The sequence below is a fragment of the Temnothorax nylanderi genome, unplaced genomic scaffold (genome assembly GCF_030848795.1).
Source record: "Temnothorax nylanderi isolate EJ_2023f unplaced genomic scaffold, tnyl_v1.0 TNYL_tig0080_pilon, whole genome shotgun sequence".
Lineage (NCBI taxonomy): Eukaryota > Metazoa > Arthropoda > Insecta > Hymenoptera > Formicidae > Temnothorax > Temnothorax nylanderi.
This window is the reverse complement of record NW_027249142.1, coordinates 198,656-221,491: the sequence shown is the minus strand read 5'-3', so window position 1 is coordinate 221,491 and position 22,836 is coordinate 198,656. Positions and strand designations below refer to the sequence as shown.

The following is a 22,836-nucleotide window of genomic DNA, read 5'->3' as shown; positions in this document are numbered from 1 at the left end:
TTTTTATGGTATATTGGAAGTTTGAAAGTTTCTAACGAAATTTTTTTTTATTTTTCGATCGTCTCCCTGACAGTTAAAAAAATTATTGAAAAATAATTTGTTTAATAAATAGTACAAAATAATTTTTTTTATGTTGTAAATAATTTCATCATAAAATATAGTCCTTTTGTGACAACTTTTATTTAAAAAATTTTTGAATTGCACTTAAAGGAAAAAAGTTATGCAATTATTAACTAAAAAGCCAGTAAATTTTCCATTATTCATAAATCGAAAAAATTTGCAATTAAAAAAAATATATTTGACACCATATTTTATCTCGTCAGAAACTACCGATATGCAAAATTTGATTCATTTCTGAGAGGTGACTGATCCGGTTCACGCGGAATGGCCCATATAAGAGATAGAGTGACACCATTAAATCAAATCTGGACCTATTACCTTGCTGCATACCAATCTAATTTTAGATAGAGCCAGGATAGAGCAATGTGATATTCTAAATGTTACTAGAAGGTAAATTTGTGGAGCCATTATTAAATCTTAAAGAACACTGCATTCGAATTAGAGAGCTAAGACCACATGAGAGAATTGAAGATTTTATCAGAGAAATGAATAGTACAATGTAGACGAATATAGAATGAATGTAGAACGATACATCAAGTCTTTTACCTTTCCCCACAAATCCCACACGTATACCGTGAACGTCCGACTACAAGGGACAATATGATCCATAGGATAAGAGAAGCAATTCGATCGTTACATGCCGAAGAAATTCTTTAAGCAACCAATTCCTTCCAAAGCAGAGTAGATACTTGCATCGCAGAGAACGGTGCTCACTTTGAACACTGCTTGAACAAACACACATTTACTCACCCACCTTAAAATGGACAAATTATCTTTTATTTTGATTTTTACTTTAATTAAAACATCTTTTTGTGTTGTTGCATTTGAATGCGACAATACTAGTCCTCATATTGCCGAACTAGATGTTAAACCATGCCCATGCACTAGTTAAACTAGCGCTCCAAAGTTACCTTACCTTGCGCTCGCCGCATACGATTCCAAGTGTGTGTGTGTATGCTACCGGGTGGTGGTGATCCGTTGAAAATTTACTTGGTTCGGTACAATAATGTCGCGCGCCCGCGTGTTTAACGCTTGCATCACGGGCTCCAGTGAGGAGGAGCGAATGGCTAAATTGGCTGTATACCGGCAAAACGCCTCGTGGCTAGTTGGCCAACAAGAAACCGGAGCCAGTGAAACGAAGCTGATAAAATCGTGTTTGGATTCAAAAATCCGCGATATCTCGCGTCGTTGAAAAAGACGTTAGCGGACGGCGCCAACGTAGAAATTACCAACGATCCCGGGGCCATGGTGAGACACTGCTCCGACCCCGCCAAGAGAGACGGCGACACGTTACATCATTTCGGTGAGATACCGACGTTTGATCGCAAAAAGAGCGACGAAACCAACAAAATGCTGATCGCGGCCCGTTCGTGCGGTAGCTACAAGGAGGCGATGGCCATGATCGAATCGCAAAACATTACCTTCTACATTATAAACTTTAAAAAAATTGCCGCATATTTCACCAATTATTTCGCCGATTGCGACCGTGCGTTGTACGCACCGGAAGAATTCAAAATTCCACTGTGTGAATTTCCGCCAAACAAAACTTTAATTTTCGTCGGACCGGTAAGTCGTTGGGGTTTTTTTTTGCCTTTGCCTTGATGAAAATTCCAAAAAAATAGTGTATGTGTATATATGTATATACACGTGTGTGTAATGTGTCGTGTTGGTTTTTTTTTGTTACAGACTCGCATCGGCAAAACACAATTTGCGTTGGCGCATTTTAAAAACCCGTTAATAATAAAGGGAAAACAAGATTGGACAAGATTTAAAGAGGGATACACGGACGGCGTTGTCTCGTCCAGCATACTCGTCCATTTTCCACAACGCGATCGATTGTACGGGATTGTCCTTGATTGTAGTCGTTTATACGGAATTCTTACATTTGTAAAAGAAGTGAACACGCCAGATGGCGACCAACGCTGAGAATACTCGCGTTAACAATTCTCTTGGAACACCAAGAATGAACAGAAACGCAAGACGAATGAATACATTCAACCAGAAAAAGGCTGCAGAGAAAAACAGTTGGGCTGACGAGGTAGCAGCGGAACAGTATCCGCAGGAAAATCCTTACCGAGTACAGCGCGGAAGACCGACTCCCAGGTCTCAATCCTATCGTGGGAGACAAAAACTGATACCTGCAAGACCGCCTACTATTACGGACCCCGCTGAAGTCACACCAGGGCTAGTGAAGGCAAAACAGGAAAACCTAAAAGACGAGCCGCTCTGGGCCGAAGGCCCATACACAGGAACACAGCCCGTGACGCGTATATTCTCTCACAATTTGGATTTTTCAACATTTCCCTTACTATTAGAGAGAGTGTATGCTGATTTAGAGGCTCAAGGGATCAAGGTTCCAACGAGCGTGAGGCGGCAGCGAAACGGCTCGTATCGAATTTACTATTTTTAAGCGCGGCAATTGTATATTGCGCAGCGTTTCTCGTTAACTTTGGGCGAAATGCCTCGTCGGGGGAGCGAGGCCTTGTTGCCTTGAAATTATTGGCGGATGCGTCTAATTGTACGGATAGAGATATCGTCAACATGGCACATGCATTGTTTTCGATCGCGACGCAGTAGTGAACATCATTTATTGTCGAAACGTATTGTTAATACTACTACTACTATTACTATTACTACTATTAGTACGACTATTACTTCTACTAGTTGTGTGGGGAAAAAAATCACTAAATAAATATCGACGACACCGTCGTGTGTGTGTGCGTGTGGACATCGATTATTGATATTTTTTATTCGTCGAGTCTCTACCCCTTCCGCCTCTTCCTCCTCCCTCTCTTTTTTTCTCTCTCTCTCTCTCTCTCTTCCCACCCCTTGCGCGTTTCTCCGCGTACCTTTCGTCATAGGCAGTCTGTTCCTCCCCCCGCGGCTTCCTTTTCGCTCAGCGAAAAATACACAAAAAAAGAGAGCGTTTAAAGTATACAATTATTTTAAAAGATATATATATAATTACAAAAAAAAACAAGTCCAGGAAATATACATATATGGGCTAACTCCGTGTCTCGTCGGACCTTTGCGATTTATCTTCGATTTAAATTTGACCAATTCAGACAAAGAGTCTTGTAAACACATTGCCCGTTCTCTATAGCCTAGTTGGCGCCACAGACTCTCGCTTCTAGGGACTCTAGTCCGAGTGTGTGAGTGTGTTCTGCGACTCGCCAACAATCAATTCATTGGGAAATATCCCATCCCCCAAGAAAAGAAATTTATACTGGAGAGTGGGATAAAATGCAACTATAATGAATTGTCTTGTGTTTCTGCAAATGATGGATATGTGTATTGGACTTCGTATTTCGAGCAACCTGACTGTAGAAATGAAAAGGAATATACAGTAATTTATGAAGGAACAGGAACAGAAGTCACAGAGCATTATAAAGGGAGTGAGTTAACTTCTTACATAATCTATTATCAAGAATATGATTTCCAGATAGCAATCACGGGGAAAGTCAGTACAATTTGTAATCAAAGGGCTATGATAACTGAACATCTCAATTCAGCAGTTATAAAAAGCTCTGATATTGGATTCTGCCTCAGTAATCCATCAGAAAAGGTAGGGAAGAATATAAATCTAATAACTTATTTTAATTCTAAATTATTATATATTGTGAAACATACAAAAGACCAGGTAGATGATCTATATCAACGATTAAGTTATGATAGATGTCTAGCGGGAACAAAAATAACTCATAATATGATAACTCTTGCTACTTTATTTCCGACTCAGTTTGCATATGAGTATTATGGACAAGCTGGATACTCGGGAGTCACAAGAGGAGAGGTTCTTTATATAGTTAAATGTAAACCAGTCTCAGTAAATGTCACAACTCCCTCATTAACTCATTGTTTTAATGAAATTGCAGTAAATTATAATGGAAAACAGCAATTCATGTCACCCCGAACAAGAATTCTATCAGATTTTGGAACTCAGGTCGATTGCTCCTCACTCTTAAGTGTAAAATATTAGTTCAATGATGTATGGTACATATCAACACAACATGGTCTCCTTGTATCAACTAGCCCTCAAACCATATCCATTTCAAATCAAGAAGATTGGGAATTTAAACCTATCAAAAAACTTGCTGAGATGGGAATATATACACTAGACGAGCTAAATACCGTCCAAAAATAATCATGTCACAAATCCAAAACTCACCTTTTTCTGTTAATATACAAAGAAGCCTACAAGGAACCGGATCATTACCTTCAGGTTCTAGTATAATAAATATGTTTTCTGAGGAAGATTTAAAGAAGTTGATAAATGACACTGTTACGTCCTGTTGACTCCACGATTTCTTTCTTTCGTGGAATCGCTCATTTCATCACACGAAACAGACGAAACCGTAAAATAGCGGTTATCAATTGACGAAGCGGATGCACTCCAACTGTCATCGCTCATTAAATAGTAAATGACGAAACCTTCCAGAAGACTCGAGCCTAATAAAATAGGCAAATTATAGACTTGTTTGTCGCATTCCATTCTAATTCCACGAAATGAAGCACGAAATTTCAATTATCTCGAAATTTCGTGGTATAGGGCGCAATAAATTAAAAATGCCATAAGGATCTGGGTGACCTCTCGGATCACGGGGGAGCTGATCTCACTCTCACTCTTTTCCGTGAAACGCAGATTTGACCTAAGACCCACGCCTCGCGGCGATTGATAAAGTTAAGCCTCTGAAAGGGACTGTCAAAGGGCAAGTGATAACGTACTCGCCAATGAATAGCCGCTAATTAGAAATTGCTCATAGACAAGGACGATTTTTGGGGAAACTCGTCAAGGGATAGGCGGAAAATCGAAACCTACGTCACGATCAGAAGAGAACTCCACCAATCAAATCAAATTAAAACATAATCCCGCCTCCGATAAAAGATATAAAGAAAACTTACCATGGCACAATCACAAGTAAGACTATACCATCAATATTCACGCCATGTTAGTGGTCCACTCTCTCCTGACAAACTTGAATTCTACAGACTTAATCAAAAGTATATAGAGAAACGATTTCCAACAATTAAGCCAGAATGGCTAATTGATGTTACCTCAGGAGTTTGCCGAGGACTCAGTATTTTCCCGTGGATTGATAATTATATTATAAGTCATGAACCAACTATGGATATAACATATATGGATATATGGAAATTAATATGGGAGACCACCATTGAAAGTCTAACCATACAAGCATCTGGACTAACTAAGGATTTGCAAAGAGCTAATGTTAACCAATTTATGACCATATTGCAAGATATGAAAGAATCAGCAGAACTAACCTATGCTGGAAAGTCCAAGATCTTCATTGTTAACTTGCATGACAAACTCGAAGAGGAGGCAGAAAAAGGACAACCTACTTTTTCCATTCCTTCTCTCCCTAACATTGATTTTATAGGTGATTTAGTTGTCCTCAAAGACTTCCCTGGAGGACCCATAGTGATAACATACCAAATGTTTGTCAATTGTTTAGATAAAATAGAAGCCAAATTTTCATGGTTTTATTACATAGAATATATGGATAAACATCCTAGTAGAGCTAATTTTGAAACTAAACAATTATTTATGGATTTATATACTATACTTGAAGAATCATATGCTAAACTTGGAAATGAAGCCATTAGAATATACAAGAATTTAGAAGCTCTTATGGTGGGAATATCATTACAAGCTCTTGACCCAATTACCCATGATCACAACTTTGGATATATAATAAGGGATTCCTTCAAGGAAGACAGACCACAATTGCATCCTTACATGATTAAAATATGGACAATAGGGAAGAGTTATTTGCGCAAACATGGACCTGTTGGCTGTTTTGCAAGTATTTATAAATAATATCACAAAATTGTAAGATTTATAAACGTACACATAACGCTTTAATTATAATTTCCAAATTTAGACCGAATGTTTCGGTTTATATAGAATTTGTTCAATTTGATTACGTATGAAATACATAAAACACGTAAATTATAGTTTGTACAAATATAATAAATCGTGTAAATTTTGTTAAAGGTGAGGAAATTATGAGAAATTATCATCCAATATTCTCCCTGAATAAAAGTAATTTAAATTTAAATTCACCAATCTAATTAAATTCAAATATCCTTTAATTTCCAGAACTCCTATTCAAAGCTGTCGCTGGAAACAGTGAACTACCAAGTATTCTTGTCGCTGCTGTTGTAAGCCGTACGCGATTAGGGAATCATTTAAAAAATTCGGAAATTAGCTTGACTCCGATTTAATAATCGGCCTGATTTCCTAACAGTCCGATGAGGTTGCCCGATGCAACCAATATCTTGACAAATCGATCTCGATTTAGAAATCGACCTGATTGTCAAAAAACCTGATGTTGCATTGACGCTGCAACCCGATCGAGCAAAGTGCAATTCCCGAGGTAGAATATAAACCATGAAGAAACAGGCGATCAGGCAGTCGGGAAATCGATCAGTCAAACGCCCGCCCAAATCACGTGAGGTACACGCTCACGATATAATATATTCACCTAAGCAAAGTCAAATCCACATCGAGGTCAAAAAGAATCTGATCAAAAATGAAAGTTTGTTCAAGCGCGCTGTTTAAGCGATCGAGCTTACCAAGACTGACGCAGTAAAATGAAAAGAACAAATACACGCAGTAAAAAGAAAAGAACAAATAAAGTCTGAAACGTTTGTCGTTGCAAGACTGGCTGTGAGAATAAATGTAAATGCGCGCGCGATAAATTAAAATGCAGAAAGGAATGCACATGCCACAAAAAGGAATACGAGTGCCGCAATGTAAGTATAAATATTTAATTAATGTGTTATAAATACATTTTTGTATTTATCCGTGTATATACAACGGATATCGGATCATGACTTGTCACACTTGTCATTACTTTGTCATTGAACGGTGTGACGGTTCTGATTCCACGAGCGTTGCGAGCGTTAAGTGGAACGCACCCCGGATAATCTCTGTGCTCTGCAAAATGCGTGATTATTGCAGATGCGTAAAAACAGCATGTGGGAATAATAAAATATGCAAGTGCGTGAAAAGTAAGGAAAAATGCACCGAACGGTGCAAATGTTTTTGTATTGTAAGTAATAGTTATTTGTGTAACAAGTGCGGGAAGTTGAAAATTGGACACGAGTGCGGAGTGGACGCACGAGCCGAAGGCGAGTGCGATCACCCGCACGCGTGTCCAATTATCAACCCGCACGTGTTACACACACTATTTTATATCACACGTGCGTGGAAAGTGGCCCATTACGCGCGTGTTTTTTGTGCGACAAATAGCCAATTCCACACACGAGAAATTTTCCACTCGAAACAGTGCGGTAATATCTCATTACCAAGTTTGAAGAATTTTCGGTGTTGTCATTACTTGTCATTACTTGTCATTGAACGGTTTGACAGTGACGGTGCGTCTCGTTCAACCGCTCGACACAGTTTAAAATATCTATCAATCTCTGTGCCTCTGTGCCCACATTCACAATCACTCGCGTAAAAATGCCAACCGATCAAACAAGAGAAACTTGCAGGTGTAAAAATTTGTCATGTCAACACAACAAAAAATGCAAATGCGTTAAAAATAAAGTAAAATGCGCAAAAGGTGCAAATGTGAAGGTAATTGTGTAAGTACAAAAATATTTAATGTATTATATATAATATATAAATATATATTTAATGTATCTCTCATTGTCAAGATAAAGAAAAGAATGATGTCACGCCCGCCAATGCCTCTTGTGAGGCTGGGGCAGAACCACCCGCACAACCCAGAACCACCCGCACAACCGCCATCACAAGGTTCGACAAATAGCATGGGAATACAGTGCGACCTGCCGTACATAGTAGGATTTACAGAGCGCGATCCCGAGGTATACAAGAGGGTAAAATTCCGGCCGCAATACCTGAACGAGTACGGACTGGAGAAGCCGGGCTGTTCGCCGGAACGCGACCCCCTGAGCAAGACACAGACGGCGATAACCGCCATACGGGAGGAATCACCGGTGCGACAACCGACGCCAGAGCCGGGACCGAGCGGACTCGAGCCCGGGGACAGCGAGTACAATGACGAGAGAGCGCGGGAGGAAATTCGCGATACGTTAACGTTTCGGGAAGAGGAATTTACCGATGACACCCACTACGACGACGACGAAGGGGACGGTAATGCCCCAGGCGACCGTGATAGTTCAAGCCGTATATGCATACGCTACCAAAGAGAGCAAAGCATTTTGCTCGCCGTACACAGAACACGCGAACGGAGAGCGGCAAAAATCGCGAAACGTCGCACGAAGGACCTCTTTCAGGAGGAGCACGCCGAGCGATTGGCAAAGCGACGGAAAGCGTATAACGCGAAATCGCGACAGCCGGCTGCAAGTTTGAGGAAAAGCTGCAAGTGTGCGGTAAACCGACAATTGCAGCTGACGGGGAGAATGCAGCCGACGTCTGCGAACGCGGTAAGGTAGCCACCCGGGAGCTACCTTAAGGACGTTCTCTTGGTATAATCCCTCTCAAAAGTTCCGCGCGCCGGGCGAGAAAGACTGCTGTACGCAGTGCCTCTTTGGAGAGGGGAACTTTTTGCTATGGTTGTACGCGCACACATAGCGACGCTCTATCTGTATACGCGACACTAGCTTACGTCGGAGAGAGCATGCGCAGTGTTGCCGTCGCCGCCGCCGTCGTCTGCTCGCGTCAGACTTTAGATTAAGATTACTCAGTAACGGTGAGGCTAGGCTTCCTTGATCTTTTTTAAAATATTTATAATATTAATGTGCGCCACATACTAGTTTTTGGACGAAATCTGTAGAAAATTCCGTCTACAATCAATGAAAACGTTACTTTTGTGAAGCCTCAGTATAGGGGTTACGTGTTAAATAATGAAACTTTGAAGCTCTATATCTCTAATTCGGTGAGGCTGAGACTTCTAAAAATTAAACATGTTATGGATAGTGCTGCCATCAAGCTGTACACTAAATTTTAAGGAAATCTGTAGAAAGTGAAAATCACGAGAACGTCCTTAAGAGAGTCATGCCGGTGACAGCCGGCAGCTCCGCGCCGGCCGGGCGCGGACACACAACCAAGCTATCGAAATGGACGAAGAAGAATATCCAGATGTTCAATTTGAACAGATAAAACATCCAATTTTCAGGAAAGATAGGCATTTGTCATCAGCTCTATTAACCTCTGAGATTGATTATATGCTGGAAAACCGAGCAAATTTTCATGCTCTAAAGAAAGAACACAGAGACCTTTTGGAAAAGATAGAGTCCAAGGATGTACAGATACTTGGTAGTGTGGATTTTTTGCTTTGGTGTGCTGGGTGTTGGGAGGACTTTTCTCATACTAATGAAGCTATCACTCCATTGACAACCGCCATTAGGGTAGCTCAACATGCACTGAGAGTGCAAACCGACACCTGAACCAGGAGCGTTCAACTCCAAGACGACCAAAAGCGCTGAGGCAAAGGAAATATTATATGATATACAGATAGAAGTGTTATATCGTTGATATATGCATAGCATGATTTTAATATTATAGGTGATTCCGGATATCCTTTGTTACCGTACTTATTGACACCAAAACTAAGACAATCAGAAGGATCACCTTCGGCTCGTTACACTAATGCTCATGTAAGAGCTCGGTCATGTATAGAACGAGCTATTGGGATGTTAAAGGGACGATGGAGGTGTCTAAGAAAGGAGAGAGCATTGCATTATTCACCAGAATTTTCAGCTAAGATTTATATACCAATTGCATCTTGTAAATACTAATGTAATACCAATAGTTATATTAATTTTATGTTATAAACAATTTCAGCTCTCATTGTTAATGCTTGCTGCGTTGTTCAAAACATAGCCAAATTTTATAACATACCGCAGCCTGAGATATATTACGACAAATTGGACATAGAGGAAAGAAATATGGGATTGAACGATATAAGAAATGTAAATGGTAACGAAATACGAGAACGTGTCATTCAACAGTATTTTAATTAACCCTTAAATCGTATAATGGCTTCAAGGTATTCAAGGCTTCCGCTGTTGGCTGTTTTGCAAGTATTTATAAATAATATCACAAAATTGTAAGATTTATAAACGTACACATAACGCTTTAATTATAATTTCCAAATTTAGACCGAATGTTTCGGTTTATATAGAATTTGTTCAATTTGATTACGTATGAAATACATAAAACACGTAAATTATAGTTTGTACAAATATAATAAATCGTGTAAATTTTGTTAAAGGTGAGGAAATTATGAGAAATTATCATCCAATATTCTCCCTAAATAAAAGTAATTTAAATTTGAATTCACCAATCTAATTAAATTCAAATATCCTTTAATTTCCAGAACTCCTATTCAAAGCTGTCGCTGGCAACAGTGAACTACCAAGTATTCTTGTCGCTGCTGTTGTAAGCCGTACGCGATTAGGGAATCACTTAAAAAATTCGGAAATCAGCTTGACTCCGATTTAATAATCGGCCTGATTTCCTAACAGTCCGATGAGGTTGCCCGATGCAACCAATATCTTGACAAATCGATCTCGATTTAGAAATCGACCTGATTGTCAAAAAACCTGAGGTTGCATTGACGCTGCAACCCGATCGAGCAAAATGCAATTGCCGAAGTAGAATATAAACCATGAAGAAACAGGCAATCAGGCAGTCGGGAAATCGATCAGTCAAACGCCCGCCCAAATCACGTGAGATACACGCTCACGATATAATATATTCACCTAAGCAAAGTCAAATCCACATCGAGGTCAAAGAGAATCTGATCAAAAATGACAGTTTGTTCAAGCGCGCTGTTCAAGCGAAGCTGACCAAAACTGACGATCTGTTAGTACTCTACGCCGTAGTCATAACATTGATGACGGTTATGACGGTTATGAACAAGAGGAAGACCCTTTCATACCCGAGGTGAAAGAATTGATAAAGTTTATTTTATTTTATTTTCCCGAGGCTGATCTGGCCACAGATGACGACTTCGTGCAAAATAGACGGTGCGTGTTAGCGAATGCCGGTGTCAATCCGAAGAGTGCTTCCGCTGTAACGCGATAATGTAGATCCGAAACGAAATTAATTTGTAAACCCGAGACGAGTATTAAAATTTGCATTATGGGATGAATATTTTAAAATAAATATAACGGGAAATATATGGACATGGAAAGCGTGCGCGTTAGCGCGCGCTGCGTGCTAGAAGACTCAGCATAAATTTAGCATAAAACGCAAAACTATATGTCTCCTGATATTTATAAATTCTTTGAATAAAAATAGTAAAAAAGAAGATACTTTTGTGAACATTATTAATTCCCCACCATTTAAATTAATATATAACACGCGAGTAATATATATTATAAATTCTCTGATGATTGAGATGATATATAACATATACTTGTATAATCATCTATTATAATATGTATAAATAGTTTATTGATAATTATCATAAATATCATAATTATCATAATAAACTGCCCGACACAGTTTAGAGTGAATGGAGGAACATCAAGTTCCTTGGAAAACAGTTGAAATGCACTGAGAGAGAGACATAACTCATAATAGATCGTCTTGCTTTGATATTTAAAAAGACTGACAGAGCAATCATTAAATATAGAAACGTGGATAAAATTTATTACAGACGTTATAGAATATATATTAATCAATTTAAAAAATGATTGCGACTAATTTATTTAAGAAATACGACTCACAAAGTAGTGATGGTAAGTTCTTTTTAATAATTTTTTGCTAGTAGCTTATTCTTGACATTTATTTTTAAACCTCTTAATTTTAGACACAAGAGTTGCTGCAAGTTTAATATTGCTAGCTTATTTACTTGAAATATAAAATGCAATTTTTGCTTTATTACCGAATAAAATGTAAAATTGCAGCAGAAGTTTTCAAAATGTGTATTCATTGATAAAACATTTAATTAAATTAAACGATACGGACTTACAGTAACGCTACTTACTTAGCCTGTTTGCTAGCTAGAGAGTCACGTTACGGTAAGTCAACGCGCCTTCTCGGATTTCACTGATTGTCCCACTCGTCGGCTGTTACCGGATATATTTCTCGCTCTGGATCTGACTTACGCTGTTCCTCTTAGAATTTGCTTCACTGTCTTAAATTCGCTTATCTTGCAGGTTTCTTCGTTGGTTAGTTTCTCTGACTCCTGAGATGGCGAATCTCACCGCTGCCACCAAATTGTTGTGCCGGACCGGCACAGGGGATTTGTCTTTCACGAGGAGTCGGTCGAGAAATCACCATATTTTATTTTATATAAAACTTTAATAAACTTGAATTGAAATAAACTCCAATTGATTTCAAATCGAACGAAGGTCTTAACTTATTTAGCGCACGCGATAAACGGCGATGTGATTCGAGCGCGTTTGATAAAAAAATTGCCCGCGTATTCGTTCTCTCGTTCGCTTTTATTTCAGCGGGTCTGTTGCTGAATCGGGTTGTCTCCAGGTTGGTTGTGTTAAGCCCGGTGTCCACGATGCTAGAACTGCGTCCGAGTTTTGGTTTAAGCCAATCAACTTGCAGCTCTTACAGAAAAGTAGCAGTTTCATTGGCTTAAACCGAAACTCGGACACAGTTCTAGCATCGTGGACACAAGGCTTTATTGCCCGACCAGCGTTAATATTCAGATGCTGAGTTGGTTTGTCTTTGGATCCTGTCATCCGATCCAAGATTTCCTGTCATCCGACCATCGGTCGGATTTCGAGTGTCGACCGTGCAACTGATTTTTTTTTTGCCACTTTGTCTCTCGCATCGCCGCTTATCGAGTTACACTATTACCAAGTTCACCATTGCCGACTATGATTATTATTTCCGATCGTTCATAGCAGATTTAACATGTTTAAAGCGGGACGTGATTTAAGAATTTGTTTAACAAATATTTTATATTACACAAAATTCACAAAAACGTTCCATCAAAAGCATGGTAAAATATAATCCAAATTTTAATTTTTTTAGTAGGTGATATTTTTAAATTCGGAATTTCGCAAAAATATATTTTGTCACTTCGTAACAATATGTCGGTTTTCGCAACCACGAAAATACGATCAACTTAAAAATAATTTAAAAAGTTTCAACATTTTTCGACGAAATATTTAGATTATTCAAAATCTCACGTTATATTACATATGTAGCATAAAACCAATTTGTCAATTAAAAATAGATGGATAGGCTGCAAAAGATTAAGGTAAAATCGGCGTTTATTAGTTCAATAATTTGAGTATTCCCAAGTATTTATTATTACTGTGTATTACTTTAAATAAAATTGAAAAATTTAATAATTTATAATTGTAAATTGTATAAAGGAAAAGATAATGTAGGCCCTTATTTTGTTTTCTTGATATAATTCTTTACCTTTTAGTTATATTCAAATATATAATCGCAAACGATAATTTATTAATCAAAGTTAATAAATATCAGGTTTACTTATAAACTTGTAAAATTGCCATTTTTGAATAAAAAATTTAGCATATTTTTTTAAAGAAAAATGTTTTAAATTTAAATTAAAAACCTTTTGCAAAAGATGACATCAATTATAATATGATTTTAAGTAGAAGCGCGTATTATTAGCGAGGGTTCACATTACCATCTTTCTTTCCTCTATAAAATTCTATAATTGTAACTATGTAATTATATATCAATTGTAAAAATTATATCTATATTAATCTATATGTAGATTATATATTTGGATGGCGTAAAGCCAGACCACCCAAAAATAAACAATTTAATACTGGTAATGTACCTTTCGAATTACAAGTACAAAGCAATACAGTCATTTCAACTTTAGGAAAATATACAGTATTCCCGAAACAAACGTGTGACGCGACGAACCTACTGCAGTTCATTTATTCAAGACCACACAATTTATTTAAATATTGCTTATATCTTTTTTATTCATACTTATATTTATACATACTAAAACCGTCTAAATATATCCATATATTGCTTACTTGCAACGATTTATACAATATTTAATCTTGGCTAAATATGTGGAAAAGATAGGTAAACACATCCTAATTAATTAATAATTTTTCCTTATTTACGGATATTTCTTTCTTTTGTACACTTAACACAATATCTTTTTTGTTCTTATCTCTCTATTCACGAAAAATAATATCATACAAACTAATTCTCCATAAAAAACTCTAAGAAAAAATTTTATATTTAAAAAATCTTTAACTTTGTTCGTCATAATATTATTTTATTTTCTTGTTTCTTTGTTTTTATAAAATATTTATTATATTAAGCAAAACTGTTCTATAAAAAATTTCTGCAAAATCTAAAAATATTTTGAAAATTTAAATGCTGATTTACATTTGTAATATAAAATATATTGTTAATTATACATTAATTTTATTAAAGACTAAGTTTTATTAAAAAATTATACAGAACGCGGCGATGCGTCGACATAATTCAATAAACAATAATGATTATTTAAATTTTTTATAGAACAGTTTTGCTAAATATAATAAATATTTTATAAAAACAAAGAAACAAGAAAATAAAATAATATTATGACAAACAAAGTTAAACAAAATAAAAAGTCTGATAATTGCGATCATATCCAAAAATCGAACTACACACGGGTCCAGGAGTTTTAATTTTAACACACATCTAGGGCGACACTTTATTTCAAAGCATTTAACCTTTTTGCTATGGTGGCGTTGGCCGAATAGCGATTATGAGGTACGGCAGCATAGGCCGCCAGGCGTTCGCCTTGGAGTGAAGAAGTGCTATGACTCCACTGTTTTAACTCGTTGCATTAAAGATATATAATTTTTTAAGCATAAAAGTAAAACGGGATTTACATAAGTACAAAATTATATTTTAAAATTATATTTTATTATTATTTTAAACTTCGTATTTAATACGCTACAAGCAAAGTTAGTACCAATACGGCTATGCCTGCTATAGCCGGCGCTAGTATCTACGAATGTCACATGGATGCCGGCTAGCAACGTTAGGAGCGAAAAGGTTAATGCTTGTGGCAAAACAAGATGACTTTTACTAAAAAATGCCGAGCAGATAGGTTGGCTAAAAACAACATTTATACAAAATGCGAATGCGTATTGTGAAGTAGTCAATGTACGTTGTTCCATAGAATAGATTTTTAAATTAAAGTGATAAATAAATATGAACAACTTTGGTAGGTATCATAAAAACTTACATTGCAAATATAATGACTAACACAAAATTCAACGTACACCAATTTCTAAAGAATAATATGATGTTGATCGCCAACCTCGTTATTATTCTTATATACTGGAAGTGTATAAACAACTGTCATAGGCCAGTCATATTAGACATCGAACCTTCCAATTAATCTTCCCAGGTTGCAACCATCATGAATCGCTTTGATTTGAGGTGCTCTAAGTAGGATTTATTTTGCTTCGCAAAATTAATGCGCAATAAAAAGTTATTAACAATATTATCAACAATAAACATGATTTTTTTTATTTTTTCTCAAATATCTCGAAAACTAAGCAAGATAGGGTTACTAATTATACGTACCTTTTTTGTAGAGCGTAAAATTATCTACAATAATGATCTGAACAACATTTATCGTCAAGTCAGTCATTTAGCTTGCACGCGCCGTCAAAGTCCGAGACTCAGATCTCGAAAACCCTCGATTTCATCGTTTTTTTTATGTTGCTCCGGTGATATTTTTCCGACATTTAAAATGGAATTAAAAATCTCAAAAAAATCACACATTATCTGAGAACGACAAAGAATACTTTTCATGGTGTAACCGATTTTTTAGACCCTTTTTCTTTAGTTTGTAGCTATGCAAGCAAAAAATTTTGATTTTTTGGAATAGTCTTAGATTTTCGCTGTTTTCAGGCCTTAGAATTTATTTAATGATGAATTTTATCGTATGCATCTTGTTGTGGACGAAATTTGCAACAAAAATGGACCCTTGTATTTTTTTCGTACGACGAACGCTGATTTTTTTATTGACACGTAAAGTTATCCAATATTGCGCACAGGTCGGATAACCCTTTTTTTACACTAAAATAATTATTTTTCATTAAAATTTACGTGATTTTTCGCATCATTATTGAACCATATTGCAAAGCCGTTTCTTGCGATATGGTTCAATAATGATGCACAAAATCACATAAATTTTAATGAAAAATAATTATTTTAGTGTAAAAAAAAGCGTTATCCGACCTGTGCGCAATATTGGATAACTTTGCGTGTCAATAAAAAAATCAGCGTTCGTCGTACGAAAAAAATACAAGGGTCCATTTTTGTTGGAAATTTCGTCCACAACAAGATGCATATGATAAAATTTGTCTCAAATAAATTCTAAGGCCTGAAAACAGCGAAGAACTAAGACTATTCCAAAAAATTAAAATTTTTTGCTTACATAGCTACAAACTAAAGAAAAAGGTTCTAAAAAATCGGTTACACCATGAAAAGTATTCTTTGTCGTTCTCAGATAATATGTGATTTTTTTAAGATTTTAATTCCATTTTAAATGACGGAAAAAAATCACCGGCGCAACATTATAAAAACGACGAAATCGAGGGTTTTCGAGATCCGAGTCTCGGACTTTGACGGCGCGTGCAAGCTAAGCGACTGACTTGACGATAAATATTGTTCAGATCATTATTGTAGATAATTTTACGCTCTACAAAGAAGGTGCGTATAGTTAGTAACCCTATCTTGCTTAGTTTTCGAGATATTTGAGAAAAAATAAAAGAAATCGCGTTCTTTGTTGATAATATTGTTAATAACTTTTTATTGCGCATTAATTTTGCAAAGCAAAATAAATCTCACTTAGAGCACCTCAAATCAAAGCGATTCATGGTGGTTGCAACCTGGGAACATTAATTGGAAGGTTAACCCCCTAAATTAGTCTAATATGACTGGCCTACCAGACCATTTTGGATATTGAACTTTTTCTCTACAGAACACATACCAATTTCAGAAAAGGTAAAAAAAAACGCGCGTAGTGTACGTGCTCCATACAAAATCTTTATTGAAAAAAATTTTGATTTAATTTGGTCATATAATTTCACTAATATTTCTTACTACAAAAACAATGACAACAGAAGGGCCAAGTGGACATGATACAAAACACTTGTGTTTTTTATGTGTGAATCTAAATAATAAAAAACCGGAACAGGTTGTATATCGTTGTTTTAAAAAAGAACAAATATACAACAAGTATAATAAAAGAACATCATTAAGAAAACCAGATGTTACTAATTTATTATATTTACTTGGCGCAAACCGTTTGAAATTATTGCTTTTGTGGTAAAAAGTACAAATGGCAATATAAGACCAAATTAGATCAAAATTTTCTTACTTTAATAAAGATTTTGTATGGAGCACGTACACTTGGCGCGTTTTTTATTCTATTTTTGAAGAATATAAGTTTTATACATATGTACGATCTGGTAATTAGACAAAATTAAACTATATATCCACATATATATACATACATCCTAATAAATAAACCATGCCTCTTTTTGTCCATTGTGACAAATTTTACAAACGCTTATTGTTGATGCAATCGCTGTACCACGTTTAATATCGGACAATCTGTATTACAGGACAATTATAATGGCACCGAGAAGAAGCAGCAAGTTGTGGAATTATTTCGAGGAATTGAAACCTACGCTGGTAAAGTGTACGACCTGTAAAAAAGAAATTAAGATATCTCGTCCATCAAACCGTATAACAATATTCAGAGCACATTTAAAGAGACATGGAATATTTCTCGAAAATAACACTGTCACACTACCTGACAATTTAAGGCAATGTTACTCGGAATTACCGGGATATAAGGCAAAATGTAACAATTGCGGCGAAACAGTATCTTTTTTAACAAATGTTGCAAATTTACGAAGACATTTAAGAAAACATTCCACAAGTATCCAGAGTCCAGATGAGTAAGTACACAATCAAAAAATTATTAAAATACCAAAAATTATGAAATAAATGTAATGACAAAACAATCAATAGATAAAGAAAATTGAGCGAATAAGAGTTTTTATCGGGGCATCCATATAATATTTATTTGCAATTTTGATCATAAATATGCACGTACACTTGGTGCGTTTTTTACCTTTCTTTGATAAAGATATGTTTGGAGATCTGTACGCGATCTGATAATTATGCAAATTTTAACTATATATTCGTATAAAAACATACATCGTAATAAGTAAACCATGCCTCTTTATGGCCTTTGTGAGAAATTCTACAAACGCTTGTTGAGGAAATCACTGTACCACATTTAATATCAGACAATATGTATTACAGAATAGTTATGGTACCGAGAAAAAAACGCAGCAAGTTTTTGAATTATTTCGAGGAATTGAAACCTACGCTGGTAAAGTGCACGACCTGTAAAAAAGAAATTAAGGTATCTCATCCAACAGACTGCACAAGAATATTTAGAGCACACTTATTAAATGTACATGGAATATCTCTCGATGATGACACTCTCACACTACCTGACGACTTAAAACAATATTACTCGGAGTTACCGGAATATAAGGCAAAATGTAATAATTGTGCCAAAGCAGTGTCTTTCTTATCAAATATTGCACATTTACGAAAACATTTAAGAAGACATTCCACAAGAATCCAGAGTCGAGATGAGTAAGTACACAATCAAAAATTATTTTAATATTAAGGATTATTAATGCTTATTTGCAATTCTGATCATAAATGTGCCTCTCAAATCGTAACAATGATTATTTCTAATTATTTCGTAAATATAATTTAAATAAATATGAATCCCTTATTTTCACGTTTTTTCATGGATCATAGATATAGACAATTCAGAAATTTAGATTAAATATTTATTTGTTTGACATTAGTATTGCAGAAATTCGAGGTAGATATATAAAATGTACGATTTATACATAATTCTTATAGATATTTCAATTGAATAGCTCTATTTAATAAAATCTATATAGGACAACTCTCAAATCTGCCATCCACTGATTACGTAGATGAATAATAGTTAATAAATTAATAATAATTAATAAAAGTTTCTGTTAGACAACAATCAATCGTTCTTTGTAGTATTTGAATACACGTTGTAGGCCTATAAATGTCAGCATAGTGATATTGTTTATTTGTTATCTTTGAGTTATTATTGTATATGTATATAGCACCAACCTAATTTCTGACATATTTTGTATAATTTACGCAGAGTTTACGCATACGTTTCTCGTTAGAGGATCGGGCCCCTGAACGCACTATCTACACTGAGCGCATACGTACGTATAATATGCTGTCGTCTCTTTTCAATAATTCTCAAACGTCATCTCAGATTTCAAGATTGCCGGCCATGCATATATTAAATATTTTTCTCTCTTTATATACGTATCTTTATGTAACTTTATACAGTAGTAACCTACTCACTATCGTTGTGTGCACAAAACATTTGTACATGAAACATATCGTTAGCAACATTCATGAAAATCGTTAATAACTGAAATAAAAAGATAACACAAAGTATCTTATGTAAAATAATAAAATATTAAAAATAATATAAAAAATTATAATAAAAACATTATATAGAATTTATCTGAAACTTATCTGAAATTTTTCGATAACGACCGTTCACAGACGCGCGCTGCGCGCGTGCTATTTAGCTTTTTAAATTTTATACTTTTTATTATAATTTAACTTTTTACTACTATTACTTAATTTTTACTACGTCACACTATTATACTCACACGACATTACGCTAACGTTCAAACTGTCAAAACGTTCACACTCCGCGATGACAGCCCCTCACGAGATGTAGCAAGCCACGGCGCGACGGCAATCAATCGAGAGACTGATTTTACCCAATGCTTTAAATCTCGTATTTGAAAAACAATCTTGATACATCCAAAAGGAAAAAAATAAAAAAGAATTAAAATTCGTTTATTTATTCTTTTAAATACCTTTCCTTCCTTCCTTCCTTCTTTCTTTCGTTATTATTTCTCTTCCTCTTTTTACCCAATGCTTTAAATCTCGTTACGTTCTCGTTACGTAGATCCATGTATAAGAAATAACCTTGTACATACAGTCATCGATGATAAAGATTTTGTAAATATAAAATTTTTTCTTAGAGTTCTTTATGGAGAATTAGTTCGTATGATATTATTTATAACAATGATGATTACTCTACTTTGCGATCTTCATGCGTGCGAAGTGTGCGAGTATCTCCTCAAGCACAGTCGCACAATATATTGATAAACAGACAGATGATTAAGAACCAAGATTAAATATTTGCCGTAATCAATTTTTTAGCCCATCCATTTTAAGGCAATAGATCTACGAGATCCGTTATATAATAATTTTATACAACAATTTACTGTCGTAATTCGACATGTTATACCAAGATACATTTACTCTATATTTGATTTAATTTCTCGTAGATTCGTTACCTCAAATAAAAAAATGTCTGACTCACCGAGCCGATGCGCAACAGGCGGAGTCATTCAGCTACGATGCTACGATGATACTGTAACATACAAACAGAAGATTCAAATTAAAGAGGCGCTCAAAATAATCAACATTACAAAAGATAATTTTTACACTCATTTAATTCATCTCTCAATGAGATATTTACTGATACTATTATCTACTTTTCGAATTTCTAAATTATCAAAATAAAATTATTAGAATAAATGGGAAAGAACTATTAATTTTATTTAAGAAATGATACTCACCCCAAAGTTGCTCCGCCGGGGCTGGATGCCTCTCCTGGGAGATCTGATCCTGAACCCTATTCTCGATCTCTCCTCTGGTCCTCCTCCTACAAGAAAGTAAATGAAATAGTAATTTATAATTCTTCATCATTACATTGCGGTTCTCACTTCTAATAAAAATTCGCGCGAAGTATCTACTTCGATAAACTACTGTTGTCTCGATACATGTGCAAAACGTTAATCGTAAAAGTTTAATCATCGAAGGAACCGACGCTCTATCGCGAACTTGAGAAGAAATCGATGGGAAGTAACGTACGTGACGGTATGCGGAGCGTCTCGTAACACTATACCTGCTCGTTCGAATGTTGATGCGTCAGTGATAGCGCGGCGTTTCATTTCTTCGATAACGGCGCGCGTTTGTGAAGTTTTATCGCGCGTAATTATCTGTGTCATCGTGCACTAAACTCTGTTACCTAAATCACGCGTACCGCGTTCGAGTTCGGATATTATTTGAAAGATGATCATCGCGACCATTAAGAAAATCGTGATGAGACGTTAATCTAGTATCTCCTCGCACTGACCTGTATCTCAGATAAACCACGCGAAGCGTCTATCGCGCGCGACGAACAACCGGCTTCTCGGCGCATATTCACGAGTCCCGCAAATGGCGCGGGAATCAATCAGTCGCGTAGACAAATAGTCCGCGACGTAATATTATTACACACGGCGCAAAACGGCACGCTTGGTTGGCTGCTCTGATTCGACTATCGGGACGAAATAGAATAACACGTTAACACGACGCGATCTTTTTTTTTTCGCGCGGCACGGCTGAACGGCGCAAACACGTACACACATCGGGACGAATTGAATAACACGACGCGACGATCTTTTTTTTTTCGCGCGGCACGGCTGAACGGCGCAAACACGTACACACAAAAACAAATGCCAAGCGTCGCATACCAACCGTCTCTGGCTACGGTCAACGTGACGCTACAAATGCTCTGGAGCGTTCTTCTTCTCCTTTCTTCATTGAAAGAAAAGAGAAGAGGAATGCTTCGAAGCATTTGTAGCGTCACGTTGACCGTAGCCTCTATGTACCAATATGTATTATATATTATTAATAACGTTTAATATACCTATAAACGATACAAAATTAACGTACACCGAATACTTACATTTTGATGAACGCACGACTACCGCATACTTGGAGCGCCTCTTCAGCTCGCGTCAGCATCTTTTCTCGCCTGAAATGAAACAATTTGGACTTGAAGAGCGTCTTCAAATGAAAATATTATAACTTGTATTATAAAATGTAATTCTCGTGATTAATATGCAATTTGATTGATATATATGTGTTACGTATGCGGGAGCACAATGAATTAGGGACTTACTTGTATTTTAGAGATCCGAAATATATATATTTTATATATACGGAACGCAAACGATGTGATCGCCTTGCCGGTTCAAACGAGAGAGACGTGAACGACGTGAACGTGAGAACGTGAAGCCGGAAACCGGAACTCGGAAGCCGGCCGATGGCCGGTGGCGCTCGAGACTCGAGACTCATCGCCTCGATAGTATCGATACTCGCGCGCATCCGCTAATTGCTGTATCGATAAAAGTGCGCGCAAAATTTAAGCGAGAGTGTAATGAATAGGCCTATTCTTTTTCAGCTGAACCTCTTGCACGGTTCATATTTCCTCTTTTTCTTTTCCCGTTGAAGAGAAAAAGAAGAAAGATGGACCGTGCAAGAAGTTTATGTAAAAAAAACAGGCCTTTTATCTTTTTCACTCCAAAGGAAAAAGATAAATTCTGAACTGGTGCAGCACTGTAGCCAGTTCAACAATAGAAAAAAAAACAGATCCCTAGAATTTGTCTGAGCGGAAAAGAATTACATAAATTGATTTTAATGAATTAAAACAATTTTGCAATTTAATAAGTTTACTTCGTTTTCTTTATATATTTATTAAAGTTATACAATTCCAATGATCTTATAATATAAAAAATTAGAACGAAATAATATTTAAAGTTAATTTCCATAAATTCTTTTCC

General features: G+C 36.1%; 1 protein-coding gene and 1 pseudogene across 3 annotated transcripts in view; one reads left to right on the top strand and one right to left on the bottom strand.

Moving 5' to 3' along the window:
- Window positions 1-10,098, top strand: part of LOC139774386 (uncharacterized) — a 39,535-nt pseudogene extending 29,437 nt beyond the window's left edge.
- Dh44 (diuretic hormone 44) overlaps window positions 1-22,295 on the bottom strand; it is a 139,398-nt gene extending 117,103 nt beyond the window's left edge. For 2 of the 3 annotated variants that reach the window (XM_071709585.1, XM_071709583.1), the window contains exons 1-4: window positions 22,176-22,295; window positions 21,960-22,028; window positions 20,806-20,891; window positions 20,547-20,597 (exon numbers count right to left, since the gene is read on the bottom strand). The gene's annotated coding sequence lies outside the window, so the exon portion shown is untranslated. Of the gene's footprint in view, window positions 1-20,546; window positions 20,598-20,805; window positions 20,892-21,365; window positions 21,428-21,959; window positions 22,029-22,175 lie in introns of those variants that run through there. The other variant, XM_071709586.1, reaches the window with a different exon arrangement.
- Between the last annotated feature and the right edge of the window lie 541 nt (window positions 22,296-22,836).